General features: G+C 38.4%; 1 long non-coding RNA gene across 1 annotated transcript in view; it reads left to right on the top strand.

Moving 5' to 3' along the window:
- Positions 1-66: 66 nt before the first annotated feature.
- LOC111267653 (uncharacterized) overlaps positions 67-23,384 on the top strand; it is a 72,044-nt gene continuing 48,726 nt past the window's right edge. Inside the window, exons 1-3 of the long non-coding RNA XR_002684764.2 lie at positions 67-222; positions 604-753; positions 1,090-1,178. This is a non-coding gene — a long non-coding RNA (uncharacterized LOC111267653). The remainder of the gene's footprint in view (positions 223-603; positions 754-1,089; positions 1,179-23,384) is intronic.

Here is a 23,384-nt window from a genome sequence, read left to right as displayed (position 1 = left end):
GCAATCTCTATATAATTCGTGACGATTGACAGCGTTCCATATTGGACAAAGACTGGAATAGCGGTAGTGCCCTGTAAATTCACCAGAGTGAGAGACTGCGAGTGTATCACTAAAAAACTCTCTTGGATTCTTTAAAATTTCAAAGGTGACGGTACTTCCCAGACAGACATTGCGTTAACCCAATGCCAAGCGGTGACACGATGATTATTTGTACTAGCCAGTGTACGTGATCTAACTATGCGATAGCAGATCCTGACTAGATTGCTACATTGATATGTGGCATATATAGGAATGCTTCGGACAACAGCCACACAAACATGTTTTATTACCAAAATTATGGAATTACCATATAATATACGAATTCGATTTACCGGCGTTTTCATGTATATGATAATTATTAGTAACGGCTAAATTACATTAACATGGACATGTTTGAGTCTGTGTTGTATCTCGAACATTATATATAAACGCCTAGTGAAATAGCACATGATATTTTGTAAGTATGTCTACGGCTATACGGATACAACGCAAAGCTGAATATCTGTAAAGTATCTGCTCCTGCAACTGAACAACAGAGTTTACGCAGATGTATCTTCGTGACAGGTTCGACCAAAACGAATCAGGATGAAGCATTAAAAGACAGCAAAGGAAATGAGCATTGATCGTAAAGTTAAAAGTGGAGTTTACTTACCTTGAAAATCTGTAGTCAACATCAGGACAAGTGGAGAATCCAGTTTTCGCGCGAGTGGAAACGTACGTAGAGTTAGTGAGTTTATCTCTGATAGTCTGATGAGAAGTACCTCTAGGACAATCTTTCGAAATTATTTTAAAATTAGGCCATAGTTAGGACAACACGAAACCATTGGACTCGTGATTCCGAACTAAGCCATGTGTTGGTCAAGAAAAACCTGCGATGGCTGCTGTTACAACCTCTTATTCAATAAAGAGACTAATAGATCTATTCTCAAGTAGAAAATGACACAGGTTTCAAATTGAAGGAATAGAAAAATGTTTGATAAGACCTGCCTGTTACTGTCTTTCCTATGGAATATCACAATCGACGGAATTATTTTGGTCGACGCTTTACAGGTGCGAGGTTTGAATGTCAGCGATAAGGCATAGGGGCAAGAGAAGGACCATCCGGCTCCAGAATCGAAAGCGTGAAGTGCAACACCAAGGTGAGTTACCTCGGGCTGACGTCACCTTGATGAGGTTTATTCAGGCACAGCATTTAGTAGTGAAATTTGATTGTGACGCTACATAACTGCTTGAAAGTGATTCTTCTGGAACGGTTTCCCTGTATGGGAGATCGCGCTTTAGGATCAAAGGAGCCGCATGCTGTACTTTCATAAGTGGCAGCCGTCGCATGAGGCATGTAAATGTCAGAAACGCTCAAACGGTTGAGGCATTATGAAGGACCGATAGTTTACTGGGGGAAGGCATGAGCTCGAACCCGGGAATATATTCACCAGTCGTCATCTTCGACGAGGTGAAACTTGACAGATGCGGCGTTGTAGTAATGAACTTCGGTCTCATAGTTACATGAGCCGATGTTGCTGAGACGTCAAAGACAAAGCTGTATCCGTTAGCTGAACAGCGGAGGGAAACTCAGATTACCGGAAGCATACGGGCATACTGCTTCGTCGAAATAATATAGATACGATACCATGTTGTCCAATCTTGCGCGGCTATCCCTCATGCGTCACTGCTCCCGTTTTGCAGATACATGTCTGGGAACACTTCCTGACTAGAACTTGCTTTCGGGCAAATCGAGTACATGGCACAATCTGTTATTGCAGACGACGTCGGATACCACGCGACAAAAGAACTTTGATTGTTGTCAGTCCCGCAATTGATGCAAAGTATTATAGCGGTTTTTTAATGGTTCTACAGACATAAAATGATCTTATAACGAACTGTTGAAGATTTAAAGATCGAATTTTTTCATGCGCCGCAAGTTGGATAAAGGACAATTGGGCTTTAACGTTTTAAAACTGACGACGCGGCCTACCGTGGAAGCATTAGATGCAATTCCTGCAGTTGTGTAGTGATAAAGCGTGCCCGTCACAAGCACGAGTGAGTAATTTTTTGCAATGTTCTTTCAGAATATCAAAAATTAACCATCTTGCGTTATTTTATTCTATTTTTACCTACTTATGCAGTTACCTCATTAACAAAGATCAGTGAGAAAACGCAAACTGGTATCAGCATTTTGGGAATTTCATCGCAAAGGTTTCTAACGACATCCCGCACTCGCGCGGTGCATACGCAATGCCATACTAGAATTCTGATAGCCCCGACATTATAACAGATGACGCTGTCTTCTGGAGGTCGAAAAGAAGCTTGTCCCATCTATTACCAATTACTTAAGAAATTTATTCAAGAAATGTTTGCGGATGTTCTATTTTTAATGCAAATAAGCAAAGTATAATATGATATCTTACCCATAATAGTGGTCCGTCCCAAAACAGTCCTAGAGTGTATATATATTGTGCATCGCTATGCGTGCTCCGCGGGGAGGCGTCGGTCCCTATCACAGTATTTTCTATAATCCAAATAAGCTAACGAAGCAAAACGATATTCTATCATAAAATTACTATATACAGATCACATTTGTGAAACTCACCGTTATGACTGCGTATAGCTTATGCATAAACCATGCCATATGAGAAGCCCGTCCTTAAGAATTTTCACTTAGGTAATACCACTCGGTATGCATGCACTTATCACTTTTTATTGTTATCAAAGCGAAGTTTTCGATGATTATGTAAATTACACTTTAAATTAATTACACAAAAAATTAAGGTACCGTCGGCTCAAAAAAAAATAGAAAAGATCGCCAAAATAGAGAGAGAAGGCGGGCCTGAAAAAATCAAGTAGTTATATTTTGTGGTTTGTTGTCTGTGAGAGCAAAAGATGTCTTTTGCAGGTTGTACAGCCCAAAAGTCCACACAAGTAAAGGAATGAAAGATCTTTAGGACATGCTTGATCATGTTTGTAAGATATGATCTCTGTAAGTATAAAAAGTAACGGGATTGTTGCAGATTTTTGCGGCGGCTGCAAATCTGAGAAAAGTTTAACAATAAAAATGGAGAAAGAAGCAAATGAGGCATCTGAACCTTTTGGTCTAACAAAGCTAGGGCGAATAGGGAACGAAAATTAACATAAGTAGCGTTATTTCTGGTTCTAAGTCACGAACGACCGGCAAACGTTCATCTGTAAAAATGATAAATTACTGGTAGATACTCCATAGAGTAAAGGGCTTTGGGACCTCTATGTACCTGTGGCTAGGTTATTCTTCCCTTTTTGAAACCTAATTCGGGTCATCAGGTTGGCGAGTGCGGAAAAAGCTATAACGAAAATATGATAATGATTATTGTAAATATGATGAGACTTCAAAGACATTTTTATGCGACAGTCGCTGATTCGATAGAAGCTGCAGCTGCATTTTGGGTAAGCGAAGCAAATTTTGCCTACGGTGTTTTGCATGCCATACGTTTTTACCTTTAAAGTTTTTGAGTAATTATGCCATCTTTATGCCATGCATGCTTAGTTTACGTGAATGTGTCTGATAGAATGTTTAACAGCGGCAGTACATTTGAAATATTTGTTTCCTAGAGATATTCTAGCCACCGTAATACGCCCACTAAAGTTAAATTTATACTAAAGTTAAAAGCCTGATGTAAGTCGCAGAATATAAACTCCTTAGCTAACCTCGAAGTAGTCCCGTTTCCGGATAACGAGGCGAAGTTCGTTCTATTGACTTATCTGTCATATAAAAATATAGAAAAAAAGTTAGTAACAATTGTTTATGATCTTTTCCATGGTGTATGTCATCATTTGTAAATGACAAAAAATATTAAAAAAATTACAAGACTAAGTCAAAAACCATTGTACTGATAAGGGATGGTAACGGCATTAAATGTATATTATGAAATCGCGGCTAAAACAACCAGTTAGTTTTCTGACATAACTGCATATTTTTCGGTGAAAATAGCATAAGTAAAATGTTCGGAAGAAATACAATCGTTCTGCAGGCAATTGGTTTTTGACGTTGCTGAGATCTTCGGTTCTCGCACAAATACAAGTAATTTTATGGATTTTTAATTTAAGGAAATTTAGTTTAAGGCCAAACTGGCCAAAAAGAGTATAACAGTAAAAGCGCAAAAACCTGCTGCCATATCTTCCAATAAGCGAGAAGAGAAATCGCTTACGATGCAATGCGTGTCCTTTTATTCGAAACGATGCCCTGTTGTTGAAGATGGCATCCCGCTGCAGCACGGCATGACTGCATAAATGATAAGTTATTTGTATCGCTTATTCGAAATCTTACCGTTGTAAGCAGCCACCTTTACAGTTCTGCTTCAGTTTGGTTAAAGAAGCCAAGGTTCCGTATATTCTAATGTATTAGGCCCTTGAGTTCAAATCCTATACAACAGTAATAGGCGATCTGCAGTTAGTTTAAGATAAGGTATTCATTTGACGTAAATAAAAGGTCCTTGAAGGCAACATATCGATGAAGCTTACATTGTCGAGAGTGCTCAGAATGGGAACTGCGAGGAGTTTTTAGCGGCCGGCTATACCATGAGCACTAATATGGGCATCTACTTCTTGACACCCTACCTGTAAAGCTGTATATTTGTCACTATTGAAGTAGACTTATGCAACATTATCATGACGACTTTCGATTCAAACACATTCAATGCTACGTAACGTTGCGAATTCACAAATGCATTACAGTCAGACTGTCAGATCATAGTCTCGAAACAAACTATTCGAAATTAGACCCAGTAAATTTCGACGTACTCGTACAATAGACGTGGTTCGTATCGATACGGGAAGCACGTAAATAACAGAGTAAGGCTGTTTTGCTAATCAAAAAGGACCCTACTTTCTGGTCAGACTCAAATAACCGAAAAATAGAAGATCACCTGAACAATCATTCTCGAACTTCTTCGAATTCGTCTGTATTTACCAATAGTTGCAGCAGAAAGCTATATTAATTCTATTATGAAATTAACTGAGGAACACTGTTCAACAGTTCATACCTTGCGTTGTGAAGGCTGCTTCCAAGCGAGCTTTTCGTATTTTCTCTCTACTCGTCAATGAGATTTCGAAAGCACCCTTGACACTTCGACGTAACTTCATGGCTCAATATAATTAAGGTCTGACCTTGCGATAGACTCGGCGCTTAGAGGACTTTCAAACAAAGTTTCAAATTTAGTGGACAAATCAAGTTTCAGTATAACCAAGTGGCTTTCGACGCATTCATGGAAAATTCCAAGATAAACCTCCTGATTCAACGGGTAAGTACGAACGAACTCTCTTAATTAGGCTCTTGCAGAATATCACATGTTTTTATACTTGATGCTCTATAAACATGAAGTTCAAGAAGTAATTATTATTTAGTGTCGCCACACGAACATGACAATTACTAGTTGTCATCTGTAGTTTAGTTATAGTCTACTGAGATTTACAAAATTGTTAAGCGGCATGGGAAATGATCACAAAGTTCTAGTCTGAGGTAGGTACCCCTCATGAATGATGTAGACTAGAAAAAAAAATACGTGGGTGCTTTTTTTATTACGCATTTTATGGAAATAAAAAAAGCGATCCCGCGAAGGAAAAACCGCTTTTCGAGACTACCCGTTTGTTGGCTTCCGCCTTTGTTATGGAGTGTTTACCCTCGAGGCTATACTGTATTGACCAAAATAATAGATAATCTGATGGAATGATGTACGGCGGGTGGGACAGAGTTTGCCATTAAGAACGCTAAGCGCTCGCTGGGTTACCAAAACAGTATGCAGTGCAGCAATATCACTTTGCATTGCCCTCTGCCGGTCTTTAAGCCTTTTTCGGGGCCTAGACGAATGAGTTCATTTGTGTAACGGTTGTCTTCAATATGGCCATAGCGTAACGTTTGTGCCATATGTAGCATTCGACCATGAATAAATTCTCCGTGGCTCCAAACTATAAAAACTGCTTGCGGTTTAACCGTTCTAGTTTGCGATTAAAGGCATCGTAAAAGACCCACTTTTCGTCGCCAGTAACGTTCCTGTATAGAAATGACTTTCTTTTGTGCCGTGCAAACAATTAAGGGCATATTGGACGGTTAGTAGTTAAATTTTCACTGAGTTTATAAAAGGCCCAGATTCTCTTTTAGATCTTTTCTCGGGTATGCAAACGATTGACAACGGTTATCTAGGTCACTTCTAGCTGTGCGGAAAGCTGTCGCTCCGAGAGCTTTTTTACGCCGCGTTTCGTTTAAGGAGTGCCCGCAGCACATTATCACTTGCTTTCAGTGGCCATTCGGAACGTATAGAACCACCGACGCGTCCTTTCGTCAAGATAGACGTGACTTTTATGGAGACATTGCCCATGCCGAGGGAGGCGCCTTTATATGTATTGGTGACTTTAAAACATTGTACCAGTTCCGTTCACCTTTTCCAGGTCCCACAAGCTACGAACCTGGCCCTTTTCACCCTTCAGGACCGGTGTAGGGCCACGAACACCCTCCGTTACGAATAACAAACGTTTGGGGTCGGTCTGGCCGGCAATACCTGGCACGTTTCAACATCTGAGAATCACCCTAAACCACACAAGCAACAAGCTAATGAAGCGAACGATTTTTACGGTCACCGAGCGTTTTTTTTCGCGTCTGGTGGAAGTGCCCTTCTCTTTTGTCGTTATGATGCTTTGGGCGGTCACTTTCACGGTGAGTGCTGGTACCAGGGAAGCTCTTTAAGCAAGTTCTCTCAAATCACCTCTTAGATTTAAGGTTGTGAAACCATCCTAATTTCGGCCTGGCCCAAGGTTAGACGTTCTGTATCTTAGCTGCACAAAGAGGCCCATCCATGTGCCCGAAATAATAAATCCCCCACACCTAATGCTTCGGTCCAGGGAGCTCGTCCGACCACGCCTTCCACGTCAGCAGTCCATTACGTTCGGCAAGTTGCTGGCCAAGTTCAAGGCTGTGTAAAGCGTCTAGCAGCAAGTCAGGCCGTATACCCATTGCTTACATGGGCCATGGCAACGGCGTGTCAATGTCGATCTATGAAGTATCAGGAAGGATTAGGCGCGGGGTCACAGTATGTATGTGAGGGATATGTAGTTACAGTAAATAAATTTTCGGTTCCGGCCAGCGATTTGCATATTTTCTACGGCTGGCCGGTTGCTAGTCGCCAGCCGTGGAATCTCATCATTGCTGCAACGTATATAGAGGCTACCTGAACCAGCATACACTTAATGCTATCGTTGAAATAATAAAATTAAATTTCGTCATAGACTCGAGGAAGTAGTAACTAAAGTCGATCAAAAAATTTGATCGAAGATTGCTTCCACACTCAAGTTAAATATTTAAATGTGATTTTTTACTTGAAAGCTATCTCTCTATTTTTTAATGAGAGCACATGTGAGAGAACTGTCGCTGGAGAAGCACTTTTAAACTGCTGTAGAAAGTTATTGAGGCTAGTACTTGGTTCTCTTCACCCCCCAGACTACGACCACTGCTGCAGCTCGGCTTATGTGCTCCAAATGCATTATCTCACTGACTCCGTCAAGCATTGGTCTTGGAGCACTGTGACCTTGAGTTATGGTATTATCGTGATACCTTGATCGGCCCTAACCCACCTTTTAAAATAATATCACACATTTTCAATCGGATTCAAATCGGGTGAATTTCCAGGTTTTGGCAGGATCACAAGATCATTAACGATATACACCTTAAAGATGCAAGGGATACATCTTGCCGTATGACACAATGACTTGTTATGTATGATTAGAGTTCCATGAGGAAACTATCTTCGTCCGAGGAGCACTTTTCGTATGAATTACCTCACCGTATTGTCGTTTTTCTTATAGTTTCGCTGACGAAATGTAGGATTCTGGCTACAAAGGTGGAAATCACAGCCCACAACCCAACTTTTCTTGAAGTTTGACCTGTTTGGCTGCAAAGTACTTGCGGAACTTTTCGTCGGAACGCACTTAGATGTGCTGAGCGTTGCTACGTAAAATCTAAAGGTACGATTTATATGAAAACCAGCCATCTTTCCGGTTGTATACTGTCTAACTTAGAATTGTTTAGCCCACACGTACATACAAACTAGAACGCGCATACTTCAGTATATCAAGGGTTTTTAGCTAGTTTACGACTGCCAAAAATCATTCATGTCGGTACGACGTCATAGGGTCTTTATAGATACAGTGACTCCGAGCTTTGCCATCCTGTCACGCAGTCGAAAAACCGTTATTATTTTTTTGTAGCGCGGTTAAAATAATCCTGAATTTTCTCTGCGTTTTCGATTTTTGTTTCCTATTCTTCTTGACAAGAAAGGCACCTTATCTTTCGCTTTCTGGATTAAGATGGCAACTGTGCATTTCCATATACCGACCAGCTCAGCGATACTCTTCACGATCGGTTTCCTTGTATAAATCAGACTATTAAAGCCTGAAGCTTTTCTGTGAGGTCTCTTCGTATGGTCACGAAATCGCAGACATCATTTAAATTTACTTCAAAATGATCTGTGGTCACAACGTGGTAGTCGTCGAATAGGTGATAGTAACGACGATTTCTTGACTGTACTTCTATGGGTCTGTTTCCTCATAAACGGAAGGCAAAATCAGATACCTTGATGATGCATGATGGCTCTGATGTGCACATTTATTGTGATGAAGAGCCATGGCAACTAACATATCATTTCCACAGCAGTTTAAAATGCTTGTCTAGCAATACTGTTATCGCATGCGTTGTTGTTAGAAAGCAGAGTGAGCCAGCTTTCACATACTTTATGTGTAAATTATATATATATATATACGCAGATATTTAGTTGAAGTATGGCTTTCTTGATTGGTCGATGCTTGTATGCATGCACGTATCTGAGAAGTCCTCAAAATAACTTTTTCCACTATGGTCCTTAGCCCTATTCTACTTTAGGATTAGATTTCGGACTTAATATAAATGAGACAGTAGCAACAGCGTACTGCTCACCTACGAATGTGAAGACCTTTGAAAAATGCAGTGCACTGCAAGATCCTCTCACAATGTTTCTAAGCAATGCGTTAAGATGGTATGAGTGCATTCGTTTTAAAATGTGTTGTGACCCCTTAAAAACCTAAAACCTGAAATTCTATTTAAAAGCGTTATTCAGGACCCCGATAGAGACGATAGAGATACACCAGTAGAGACGCCGGATTTTGTCAACACTACTTCTAAACCTTAATGATCTTCTTCTTTCGTACATATTTTCGTACATATTTTTTTTAAAAGAATTTCGTACATATTTTTTTACAAACGGCTTTGTTTCCCAAGTGAATCTATTGCTGTAAAATTTTGAGGCTGCGCCTTCAGGAGCCCGTCAAGGAATTCAGCCTATCGTCCAGATTTATTAAGCGAGTATCGATTAAGCTTTAAATCAAACGAACTGCACTATAGAGTCTTACAGCATAGACCATGTACATATATAAGAATATATATTTCTGCCCAGTTAGATACTATGATAATATGTTCTGAGTACTTTACAAACGTTAATATACGTACTATGTTTTTTTAATAATGAACTCAAAAAAAAGGAAAAATTCATGAAGTGGTCAAATCATATTATTGAAACGTCCAAGTATAAGCAGGATTTGTTCTATGTGTCCGAAGTAACTTCAATCTTAACGTTATAAAATCGTCAAACTAGTCTTATGCATACCGTGACAGTTGGATAGTAATAATGATAATACATTCCATTGAATAAACTAGTATTTAACATAAGCACACGTTCAGAATAATTAATAAGCTTGGAGGAACTTATCTAATTATCAATGGCTTTAGATTGACTGTCCACTACCCTTTCTTCAATTCAATAGTAAGGTTTAACTTACCCTATTGCACGTAGATTGGATGCTCATCTCGTACGGAAAGGGTGTGCTGGCGTGCATGACGACCTCGTTTCACTCGGGAAATTTTCACTATTACATAAAGAAGATGTACGCACATGTGACGTCGTGTAGTATAAGTAATAACTCCTATTCTTACACAGAGGCTAAACTGCTCTAGCTTCTTCGCCGGCATAAACGATCTTCAATGCAATTCACGCAGCAGTGGGCAATGTCAAAACAATCAGTGCACAAAAGAAAGCCAACAACTTTACATTTAAAAACGTTTAGGACCGACATTACCTAAAAAATACCATGGATTTATTTGGCTTTATAATTGGACTCTTAAACAAACTTTTCATGGGCATTTAAAAAAAAGCGGGCTATTAGTTTGCCATGACGCAGTCATCGTAATATGTACAAATATCCGCGTTGACATTTCTGCTGACGGCGAGTTCAGTCAGGGCTTTTTGAATGGATTTATCTTCAAGCACAACGAGGAGTATATTACCTTTGTAAATGTAGGAAAAATAGGTCGGCCGGTGGCAAAGAAGGCGCTTGATACATTGTTGTCTTACAGGTATTATAGCTTATTAAAATCTTCAGCGGCTTTTTTCCTTTTTACGACGAAAGTTACTTTGCGTAAATCCGACTTGCGTATGCCAAACATACAGAACTACTACTGATATGAAAATTGAGCAATTTTAATAAAAAACATTTTCACATTCGAATAAAAATTAAGAAAAACTGTATCATTAAACCAATTTTAGATTCAAAAGGTCTTTGCGTGCTAGTATACGAACTTCTACGGTATCTGAAAATAATGGTCTTCGTTCAATTAGCTTCGTCTATAGCTGAACGTCGGTTTATTGAAGTTGTCTTTGTAGCCAAGAAAACCGGTTCCCGTTACGCCCCATACTTCCATCCCCCAACGACCATTAGCTGAATCATGCGTGACGATCTAACCCTCGATAGAAAATACCTAAACCTAATTAGGTGCATAAGAAGTAGAAGTAAATTTTATGCAAACCATAAAAAAAACCATATTTGAGTACGGTTGAATATGCATGTACGTCAAATTACAGTCAACTTGTAAAATCACACTCGGAGCGGCCGATTGTTTTGCCGACGATGGCAAACAGCGACTTTACATGTTAACTCTCATTTTAAGTGTACAGTCTGCCTAAGCTAATTTACTGATAATCAGCAAACATCCAATTTGCATGGCCACTATTCTTGCCAAGAAAATCGCTTCGGCAGACAGCTTCGGCTTGGAGTATTTTGTTCCATAAGGCGAACTTGGAAACACAATGACCCATCTGCACCGCATTCACTGGGAAGTACCGATAGCGTAGCATTGTTATCTAAATAGGCACGCTCAGGTATATATCGGTAGAGGAAAATAGGAATGCGTGCATGAAATTAGTCGATTGGGCTGGAAGAACTTGATAAGGGTTGACGATGCTTATATAGATACGTCATTGTTTGGTCATTGATACGCAGCATCATCATTTGTCTTCATTGCCATGGGACGCGATTGTTAGTTCGTGAACGGCAGACGCATTCTTCCTAGTATGGAATACAACGACTCGTAGAACAGAGCAGAGAGACAATTACTAGTTCGAAATGAAGCTCAATTCTGAAGAATCTAAAACAGCGAAACGTATGTGCAACTGAGTAAACATAAGATTTCAGGATCGAATGTTTTTTTAATGTTACAGCATGCAACCGATATGTTACATTAATTGTGTATGTGTGCATCTGTGAACTTTATAATTGGACATGCCGCACTTGCTAAATTAGCTAGCTAGTGTACAAGTATGGAAGGTATATTTATTCAACGAAAAGGAAATGTATTTACAAAAAAAAAAAAGTCAAATTAGATATACAAGCACAGGCGGATGCAGTGGATGGCGTGCTATCGTACGATTGAAATAGCGGGTTGCTTTTCCAAAGTATTACAACTGCTCTGAACTATTAAAATCGACAGAGGCATGCAAAGCTATAAGCGGCTTCAGCTTGTTTAGATCTTTTTGCGAAAACGGGCAGTTAGCCAGATACGTTATACAAAAATAAGTACCGACGCAGGGCGGTGAATACAAAATAGTGCGCAAATACAAAATAGAAGCGCACAAGCACAAAATAAAAAATATTTAAGCTAGAAGTACGCTAAAACCATGGTATATGCCTCAAAGTGAGGCTTAATGCCCGAGAATGGAATTGACTCCTTAATCCTTTCAATCTTAAAACCTATTTTCTTTTTCGTAAAGAAAAATAAAAAACGCTGTGTTCGCTCTGAGGCTTAAAGGTTGTTTCCAACACGGTCAGAATGTCGCCAGCAATGAGCTAGAGCCTTCGAGCGCCTGCCTGCAATCCAAGAATGTCAATCCGAAGGCAAGATTGTAAATCTCCTTAATTGTGAAAATTCAATGACCTCGTTATTGCCAGTCACTACGCTGACCCCGGAGAGCTGATAGAGATTCGAATTCTTTGGTCTATTTAAGAATGCGAGAGGCTATGTCTATGGGACTCAGAACTGGAAGTTAAGCCGTAATTTGTCAAGGTCGAACAAAGGCCAAAATATCTAGAACATGGCATATCGAGTATACATTAACTACGAGTTTGCAAGAATCGATGTCTAAGGATTCTGGAAAGGTTGATTCCAAATCTAGTGATTAGATTGAAAAAGGGGAGTACGCACGCCCCAATAATCGGGCCTTTTTAAACATTTTGGCTTTTATGTGCACTTAGGTTTTTAGGACGTTCAGTCGCCTACCAGCTCAGTTTTAAGATCGCCTGAGTTGTTTCGGTAGGCCGTATTTTAGAACACGTGTTGACCTACTGATACACTGCATAAGATGCAGCCGTTGTCACTGGGCCTTTCGCAAATCTAGAGGATTTCTAACCGCTTTCCAGTAATCCTCAAAATTATCAAGCTGAATAGCAAATGCAAATCAGAATTGTTAGGTTAATGTATCAGTCTATCAGGCTGAAGACAAAAATGCGGCTTTCGTTATACAACTACCGTTCTCTTTTCACTACGCGCGTCACTCATCTGTTCTCATTTTAAACTAAAGGGACTGCTTCTTTCGGGTAGTGGTACGTCCGCCAACGTAGGAGAGCTTCATTTTATAAGAATCCACTTTTTCAATCAGCCTTATCTAACAGGTTGAAAGTTTAATAGTTAGGTGGAATTTTTCTACCACTTTCAATGTTCCTTGTACAAGATTTTCAAGCTGACGCATAGGTTACGACGGTTTTCTGCGCTCTGCAGTCTGTCAATAGTTTTCGGTCAGGTTTCGAATTCAGGTTTACTCTCCGTTCAGAATTGCTAAATCAAAAAATGCTGTCTTCAGCCTAAAAACGCAACCCCTTCGAGCACTTGGGTCAGATGGGATGACTTTGATCAGGTGGAAAATTTGTATATGACTATATACCTGTTGGTTATAAAGCCCGTACAACACTAGTAATACACATGAAATGTTTTCGTACGGAAGTCAATTTTGGCCAAAATCTTAGAAATCGAGAGTTTTTTTTTAATATGAAAATAGTAGTTATTTTATTACGTAAGAACTAGAATGTAGAATAAGCCTTTTCCGCTGTATTATTCTATATGGTAACAGCACGTATTTAAAGCAACTTTAATCGTTTTTCCATGCAACAAGAACCTATATTCACTATACTAAACCGGCTTTCATAAGGAATCTAAGTCCGTGAGCTTGTAAAGATGCGTACTTATTAAGCGTAATAAAGATAGGAAAGGCTCTTGCATAGACATCCCACTTATCGCACTAATCAAGAGCAAGGGATTTATGCTATTAGTTAATCTAATGGAACGATCCTTCCTTCTTCAAAATCATGTATATAACTGTAATAATATATAAAAAATTATGAAATAATGAGAAAAGCAGGTTTCTATTTTGCAATGTGTAATAATGTAAATAATTGCCGGCAAGACGCGTAAACAAAGATATATACAAAAGCAAGGATTTTCAGAGATAATGAACACCTACGATAAATGACATAAGAGAAAAACCTTCTGTGAGTTACGGGCAAGCATAGTACTTACTAACTTACAAGCTGTGTTGTACCAACACAGAATGTACGAAGTTAACAGATAAATTCAAGCGACGTCCTGATTTACAATCGAAAAAATTAGGTTTACGCTATCTGTAAAAGAAATCACTGAGATCTCTATAATTTTATTACGTAGATATGGATATAAAGTATTAAAGGAAATAAATAGTCTAGTAAGGTTAGCACTAAAAGGAAGAACTATCGGCACTATCAGTTTTTTTCAACCCGATAAAATGTAGCCAGAAGTTCTGAAGTACTAGCAAAGTCGTAGATGAAGTTAGCGGGAAGACCTGTTAATAAGCTCTCCCCTTACCCCATCAAGAAATTTTCGAACTGTGAATAACGACCCACTACTCGGTGTTTTTGCTGTGTGTAAACTTCACGTAAGAATCACGAGCATCTGAACGATCGGCTTGAAACATGCTAACAATAAAACTATTTGTGTAGTATTATATATTTGATAATTTGTATTTGTTCGTGTAGAAACTGCTTGCAAAAATACTCCATTTGAGTGCAACTTCTTCAAAATAAGATTCGCAGATCATAACGCTGCGCAATCTTGAGCTGGTGGGAGTACTTTGACATCTGTTCTGATCAGCTGCGGTGTTTATGGAGATTTCGTTAGTTTTTCGCAAAACATTTTGTATCAACCATGTTAACAAGACAAACAATCAACAAAGAATAAATCGGAGCATTTACATTTGTTTTTACGAGACAAGCGATATGCGACATTGAATTTGGAAACGATGGACTAACACATCGACACACATTTAGCATTTAAGTGGAAATTAAATGCGACTATGGAAATTATCCAAAGTGAATAAACTTTAAGGTATAATTTACATAACGTAATGGCAGAGAACTTAAAATGACTTTTAAGTGTAATTCTAAAAAATAGTGCAAGGCATTCTCACAGTATTTGTTTCTCGATAAAAAAGACTTTGGAATCCGTTGTTATTAATTAGTAAAAAGAAATGGGGTAAGCGTTTGTCTCGGAGCAAACCATGCCAATTGCAGCGTTCGGCGAAAACCTCAAACGAAACTAACTCAGGATTGACTCTATATTTTTTGGATATACCATTGACAATTGTCAGGGATTTAATAGAGTTATTCGGCTGAATTAGTTCGCTGTCATTAGAAATTTCAAAATCAATCTTAGACAGGCGGTAAAGTCTGTAATACTTGCAATAGAACAATTAAGAACAATCCAGTACCTCTATAACAAAATGGGAGACACAAAGTAGATCGACGGTCAGAAAGAGGGCTGGTGAAAAAAAACAGACTTATAGTTTAGATAAACATGCTCGATCGATCTAATACATTTTTCCAGCGATAAATAAGAAAACTGTAACTCGCTTGTGGTTCAGATGATTGAATTAGGTGAATGTGAGCCGAGGCCGATGCTGAAGGAGAATCTATTGTGCCATTGTGAACGAATGCAGGTCTTATATCTTCTTTTGAGCGTAAAACCTATTTTTCTCGAAATGTAAGCTTGTCACGTCCGCAACTACCATACTGCTTCTGTTCCCGGCTTTGCTGAGTCATTTTATTATCACACATAGTTTAGTTGTAACTATATTTAGAATAATGATTCCAGCTGAAACAAAATGTTGAACTGCGCGACCTTATAGTGATAGGTTAAACACCTTTTAAAGATATTTCTTAAATAAATCCTTTATCTGTATTAGGTAAATTGATGTGCAGACCACCTTGACTTAAATGTATATATTACTATGTACAAATTTGGCGAGGCGCTACAATGCGATTGAGATGCTCCAGAAATTAGATTCCCGAGACTCAACTACCTCCGTTATCTGAGACTGAACTACAACTGTTACTAGTTCTTTTTATGAATTTTAATAGAGAAAGAGCGAATTTCGACAAAGAACGTTCGGTTGTTTGCAAGTTTCTAAATTATTCATCCCCGTTTTCGAAATACTTCAAAAGCTCGTGGCTTGTATCAGGAACGAACAACATTTCATAAGATAAACGGAATAGATCTGAATTTAGTGGGAGTTTGCTAGATAGAAGCTCATATCTCCCGCAAATGAAGTCATACAATTCTTATAATGAAGGTCTTACATATATGGAGCAAGTCGTTTTGTCCACAAAGCTGACTCAGTAACTGTACGGTGTAATCATACGATAGTAGAACTGAAAATTTAAGAGCTGTTCAGTTGTTTGTCGGGTTAGTAGCGTATGCAGATTGAATTGGTAACTGTGTAGGAACCACATCCCTTTGTGCAAAGGCAACATTTTGTCTCTAGCTAGTTTGATGGAGCTTTTGAAGATAGCGCAGCAGGTCGAAAAGCACGACATCGACAACACTCATGAAAATATGGCATTCTCAGTAACCAATAAAAATATATGTTTTTCCTATATCTTCAATATCAATATACAAAATATTTGGTAACTGTTGCAACAGTTTTAGATTCTATTCCCTACTGTGGAAGTTTATCAGACTTGTTCTCTTAGGCGCCATCATGTGGGGATGTCGATACAAGACCGATCTCTGTTTCTTAGATGTGATATTCGAAAAGGCGGAAGGTTCTAAGCACTTCCGACTCTAGACGACGGGAGCAAGTAATGGCTACACGCGACCGCTTATTTTGCAGTCGGTTCGACGAATAGCGTTTTTTAAGTTTTTGCTGGAAATCCTATGGCATGCAACATCCCTTATCTTGAATCTAATCATTGCACTACCTAACGGAACCATATAAACATAGATTTCGACTATACATATATTTATCGAAAATATGTTAGCTCCCAGTTGACAACTGGCTCGAGTTCAGTGTATCAACTCAGGATTGTGTCGGCCCCTGAGTTCCGCTACTTACGTTTCCTAAGCAACATCAGCAAAAGCTTGCGGAACATTTTCTCATGTCTGAATTAATTGTGCGGTTATTAAAATTACATTATTTCTTAGCTTCTTTTTCATGATGACGTATTGACTCTCGGCCAACTCTATCTGTGTTGTGCGGAATGTTTGTATACTAAATATTATTGAAATTACTTAAATTTCGACTTTTTAGGCGTCATTTCTTCTGTCTCCCTCCTTTTATGCAGACTGTATTGTTTACACCGTTGTGCAAAGTTCATATGATCATGCTTAAGCAATTGTTTTAAATTGGAATGATTCTGAAACCATTACCTAGATTGATGAAACTAGACGTACAAGATACAATTGGAAAATAGGATCGATTATGTCAAAACTTCCATATATATATATATATATATATATATATTTCAAATAGAACCGCGGGAAATAATAAGCATATTTGCCTTTGTAAATGGCATGTCAGATGTTATATTGGATTCGTAATGTTAAAACGGGCCGATGGCAAGCAGAAACAATAAGTCTCTCAGCATATAACATAGGAAGACACAGACAAAAATAACTATGTAAAACCGTTAAGTGCCTTTCGTCTGTGAACACTGAAATAAACTTCCAGCAAAAAAATCTTTATATAAAGCTCTGCCAAGAACCAGACTATCATAATCATTACTAATGGGATCAGTATTACGTGAGCGTTATAGATACTGCTAGCTAGAGACGTTGTTGTCCATATTTAGAAGTATCTATCGAAGTTCGTAACGCTGTCTATGGATTCAGTAATAGAAACACGCATGTATATTAAAAAATGTTGAACTTTAGGCTACGCAGAAAATTGGCAGGCAGCTTCAATGTTCCCGGAACGCGGTACAAGTGTGTACAGGTTTTTGTATACGTTTTTTTTTTACATTAGCCTACCTAAGGTGGCTTAATTTGCAACGTAAATAGGCAGGAATATAGGCGAAATGTATCCTTAGGGATTGCTTGGTTAACCAGTTCCTTTCACGAAGTTTCGAATCAGAGCCCCATATAGTTCAGCGTTAATTTCACTTTCAACCACTTGATATATACTACATTTTAGGTAATGGTTTATAATGGAAATCTATACACAACTTAAACAATACTTTTTCACTTATATGACCCCAAAAATATACTGAAACAAATTGAATCACAATACCTGAACAGTTACTCACTCGATGTCACCATCGCACTTTGGGCTTGATAATGTGTTATAAAACTGATGGAAAACACAATGGAAGGCTTCCCCATCTTGTTAAAACCAAAAGTTTTTTGTATTTAATATAGGGTACGCTGCTCTATTTACCATTCGATACCGTTAGCCTTTGCTCGCCGACAGACAGAGGAAATCGACGGTATAGGTCGTTTACTGTGTACGCACCCTTAAGGACGTACACCCCTAATTGAATAGAAAATTCGGCAATTTCTGAAGTTATATTTTGAACACTTATCGGAACTGCAATAGTAACCTAAGTCTTCGTACGCGTGCACCAACAGTATGTCAAGCATCACGCGATCAAGATGACTAAACGTAGGGATTGCAAAGGTTTCAAATAAATTAGCAAATTATGTAAATCTAAATGTAAATATGTAAATTATGTAAATGTTTTTCTCTATTATGTTATACTCTACAGAAGAAAAGTTGTTGCCTATTATCGAACCAATAAATGTTAAACACTAACTTCGCACTATCAGTTCTTCCCTCTAGCCTGCATCCCACATCTTAACCTCGCCTGTATGTGAAAACAGGCAGTGAAATTCTATTGATATTCTATTCGTTACACATTGGTGAAGAAACTTCTCAAAATGATGTTTGCTCTTTTACTAGAGAGAAAACGAGCAGTGTTCATCGCCGCCCAAACGTTTTTTTCTGCGCTACAATTGAAATTAATCTCTGTTGTCGACTTGAGCTTTGACTTGCACCTCCAGCAAACTCCGGTAGCATTTTTCCTTCTTGAAGTCATGATTCAATATTTTCGGAAACCAAGTGTCTCAACGTTTGGGCTCTTGCTGGAATTCCCGCATCAAAAGCATGTTAAGCAGTGTACGCATTTACTATACTCTTTTGTCAAAAGCTTTAAGCAGGCTCTCGTAAGGCCGTTGCTAGAAAATTTATCTTGGAAAGAATTTTTTTTTTATCTTAACCTTCTTTCGGATCCATATACGCTTACAATCAAGTTCAAGCTGTACATCACTAACTCAAATCATGTGTTTGACATTTATCATACCTAACATTTTCCTCCCCGTCTCGTAGACCTACCTAGAGCATGGTAACCTGTGCGAATTTCGCTGCAGTGACCCGGTTTGATTTCGCTTGCTTCATAGAGAATATGAACTTGTGCGTGACAAATGACGGGCTCACACAAGATTAGATGCTACCAATATGCCAATAATGCTGGAGGGACACGTGTCTAGGATGCATGCCTACGAAGTGCGTCGTAGGCATGCATCCTGGACCCTTCGTCCTATGAATTTTAAGCGCAAGAAGCAGTGAGATCCTTTAGGTTGAAACTCAGGCAAGGAAAAATCGCTTGCCCCACCTTAAGCGCCATCGTATTACCGATTAAGGAGCTACCTAAAATTTTGCTGCGTAGATTAACACATTGTGTCCTCATTGTTAAACTCCCACCACAGGGTCATTCTTAACTTTTTTTAATGCAGTTATTGTACTTAATGCCCAGCACAAAGCCATTGTGTGCGAAAATCGGTAGCTTTCTTGGTACAAAGCTAAGTTAGTCATTGTATGCTAGAAGGTTAAGATATCGACTGCCTTAAATTCTCAAACACTTCGGAACCCTGGCAAGAATTTTTTTCAAGTGACCTTCTTAGAAAATCTATTAATCACAAACTAATTCTGCGCAAATATCATACGTCTGGGTTCATTTTAATAATGACGTAGATTATTATTGCACTGATCTTCGTTTTTCAAGCCACAGACCAGTAGAGTAAGGACAAACGATTAAATTTCTATATGGGAGGATCACGTTTGGAGGCAATTCACCGACCAGTAAATATAAATGGACTATGATCTGGGACTGTTCAAGACCGTCAGTCAGCACTATATTGAAGAAAAAAAGCTTTCATGATCTTGCCTGTCGAGGTTTGTGAAAGAGCTCTTCTGTGCTTCGGCGTATGTCGATCGGTTATGAGTACCAAGAAAAGCTGCGGTTGTTGTCTGTTTTTCATATATCTCTCGATGAGTTCTGAAATGAGCTTCGGTGTTATTGGTTTGAAGCGATCAAGTGAAGTAGTAGGAGTGAAAAAATAATCTCAAAGCTAGTTGTACCAAAAAGACGAATCCCTTCAGGTTGAATACACATATACACCGTTAATTTAATTATATGTTTTAATTTTGAGAATTTAATTAAAAAAAAAAAATAGTAAAGAATACATGGCTCACAACCATGATTGTTAAAAAACCAAGCTTCTTTATTGCTGAGCCGTTTATGTCCTGCCAAATGAATTGGGAAGTCCACATAGCGTACCTTAATATGGTTTTAATCAGGTTGAAATGGTCGGGCGATCTTTGCGCTTTCGCTCATGTACCACAAAGTTAACTATTCATCAACACTAAGAACGAACTCAAAAAGTGTGGGGAAAGCCGCCGTCTTTTGACTTGTGTCACTTGGTATTCCTATATGCTGATAGAGCGAGGGGATGTCTCGCAAATCGCTGACAAACGTCAAAGGAAATAACGTAGCAATTGCAATAGCGATTAACGGCAACGGGGTCGTCGTGATGTGGAGTGACTGCAGTTACTTGTTGTCAATACATATCTAAGCGCTAACATTATGGCAGCAATGCACACTTTTTCTACGCGGACATAAATCACAAGTACCTAACATATTAATTTAAAGGGCTGAAAGACTTGGCAGTCGAGGCAAATAGTCAAAATGCGCTTATAGCTGGTTTGTCGCCGTCAAAGTAAAGATATCAAGATAACGTATTTATATATTCAATCAATATACATAGAGAAAGAGCCTGTCCTTCTATATGTACCAGCAGAATGACAATTCGACAGCATATCTATCTATGAGGCCGCCTACATAGCAATGGTTTTGTTGAATTCTGAGTTTCCTTAGCACTTACAGAGCTTAGTGCTTTTTTTTTTTAAATCAAATGCTTCAAAACATTATTAGGAGCATTTTTTTGACCATGACTGTTACAAAGAGTCTCCTTAAAATGGTAGAAGTTGCATTACAGCCGAACTGAGCGAAGGTGCATTGACGGATGCTTGTCTTGTTTCCTTTAACGGTGCTCATGAGAACAGATAAAAATCTCTCGTATTGTAGACTCGTAAAAAAAGACTCTCGTATTGGAGACGACTGTGAAAGCGGATTTTATCAGCAGACGTAATTCTGATAAAAACTAATATGATTTAATGCTATCAAAGCTTCTGCGTGTAATTCGCTCTACTTCCTTTTATGGAGAGCCTAAATAACCCCACTTATTAAAGTGGGGTTATTTAGGCTCAGACCTAATTTCTTTGACACACCATGAAATTTTACACAACAACATTTTAAACAATAAAGGTGGGAAATAGCCGCCTTCAGCTTGACCTGTTCCAACGCCAACCTTCAAATCAAAGGTAAACCGAAAGCAAAATACGTTTTACAAGCATTACGTTAGAGTTCCATTACTCGATCTCTCTGGTGTACTGCATTCATTACAAGTACGTATAACCGGATGCCGTTGACGCAGAGGACTTTACAGAACTAAATGGCCTCAAAGTATAATTCAGCGGAGTAGGTAGGGTCGTGTATATATGTCAAGTTCGAAGAAAGTTTTGCACTTGTTGTGCCATATGTCGTTGCTGCCAACAAAGCGTCGCATATGGTTACGTTTGAAGGAGATGTGGGCAATGTTCGGCTCGTGGATAGATGCACCACGTCCCGGGTAATTACGATCCTAGATAAAAAAAAAAACACGACAATCATACAGGTCTCTATCTGTCAATCAGGTCGATTTTAAAGAATGACGAGTACATTGCTATAGTTACGTCTTTTGTCTTGAACCAAATACAACCCGCTTTTGCTGCTGTTTAAGCTATTTACAGCCCTGATTTACACCGTAACTGTTCTACACATATCGTATTATTTGACCTGCCTATGTGGGAAGGTTATATATTTGAAAAAAAAAATGCACTTGCCCTCTTTCGGAACCCATTTGCGCAATATATTGTTAGTGCTCCATATAATAGCACGTTGTTTGGCTGTATGGGCCAACGACATAGATACCTACAATCAAAAAGCTAGTCAATTGTAGTGAGCTCATTCCGATGACATAATGGTCTTCACAAATACAGTTCTATAATTATTTACTTTCCCGGTCGCCTTTAACGCTAGTAAATAGGGTCGTTATACTATGCCTATCGAATGTTAAGGTCAACGTTTTCATTTGTGTATGAATATTTAGAAACACTTTAAAATAACGCTTTTGAATTTTATCGCTTTTTTTAAGTAAATCATTTCCTATAGAGATGCAATATGTAATGATCATGTATCCGAAAAATATATTACTAAAACGAGTTTTTTTAAAATGTTTAAGTTGTCGAATACATTTTGAAGCTATTGTACATGTGAATATGCACGCTTTTATCATCTCGAGAACAATTTTCTAGTAATTTTCGCGATTTTTTTTGCATATTGTTTTGGCTTTTCCAAAAAAAACGCAAAGGCAAAACCACCAAGAAAACATTGGCTCGATGCTGAAAATTTGAAAGCTTTCAGATCGACTCTAATATAAACAAAATAAAAAACTGCCAGAAAACGGCTGTAAAAATACATCATATTCTATGTTTTCAAAAATCACCTCTTCAGATTAGATTTTCGTAGGAGTCAGTTCGCACGCCGGATTGATGTTGGTAAGAGTGGATGATCAGGAACGACAGCTGAAACATTTTCAGCACCAATTCGACTATAGCCGACAGTCGTTTATTGTGTAACATCTTACGCGTAAGAAATGTTTTTATCGCTCGTGATCAGTGCTTTACCCTCACGGAGCTCTTTTTGGTTACTCGAGTATCACGGACGGCATTCATGTAGACAAAGATTACGAAAGCGCCAAAGCAAATAAACTACTAGACTAATCTTTGTTTAGTCGTTAAAAGACGCTAGCCAAAACAGTAAAAGTAATAGATCAAACAAGAAATGTTTTTCAACAAAGGAAGACTTCACCTTTAAAGAACAACTTTTTGCGTTTTTTGATCTTGTGCGCCGATCGAAGTTGGGAGTTAACGGAACTTCCCTAAAAACATGGTTCAATTATCTGTCAGATTTTGTCGGTTTAAGTTAAAACCTGTTCGACTTTAGATTTAGACGGAGAATTTTTTCGGCCGAATGTGCGTAACGTTTTTCAAAAAATTACTATTTCATCTTTGCCAAACAAAATTATTAGAAATAAAAGAACCGAGGATAAAAAAATCGAAGTCGAGGAATTTAACAGACCTGCTATAGACCAGTATTAGAAAATCGAAACATATGAGAAACAAAATAAGCTCAAAGGTGATTTCCGCATAATGAACTCGATTTTTTAGTAATGCAATGCTAAATTCTATATAATCTTTGCATTAAGCGAAAAATCAAAAGAGTTGTTTTTG

This window comes from Varroa jacobsoni, unplaced genomic scaffold (assembly GCF_002532875.2).
Source record: "Varroa jacobsoni isolate VJ856 unplaced genomic scaffold, vjacob_1.0 scaffold_1206, whole genome shotgun sequence".
Lineage (NCBI taxonomy): Eukaryota > Metazoa > Arthropoda > Arachnida > Mesostigmata > Varroidae > Varroa > Varroa jacobsoni.
Note: the sequence above shows the minus strand (reverse complement) of the source record. Positions and strands in the feature narration are given on the sequence as shown.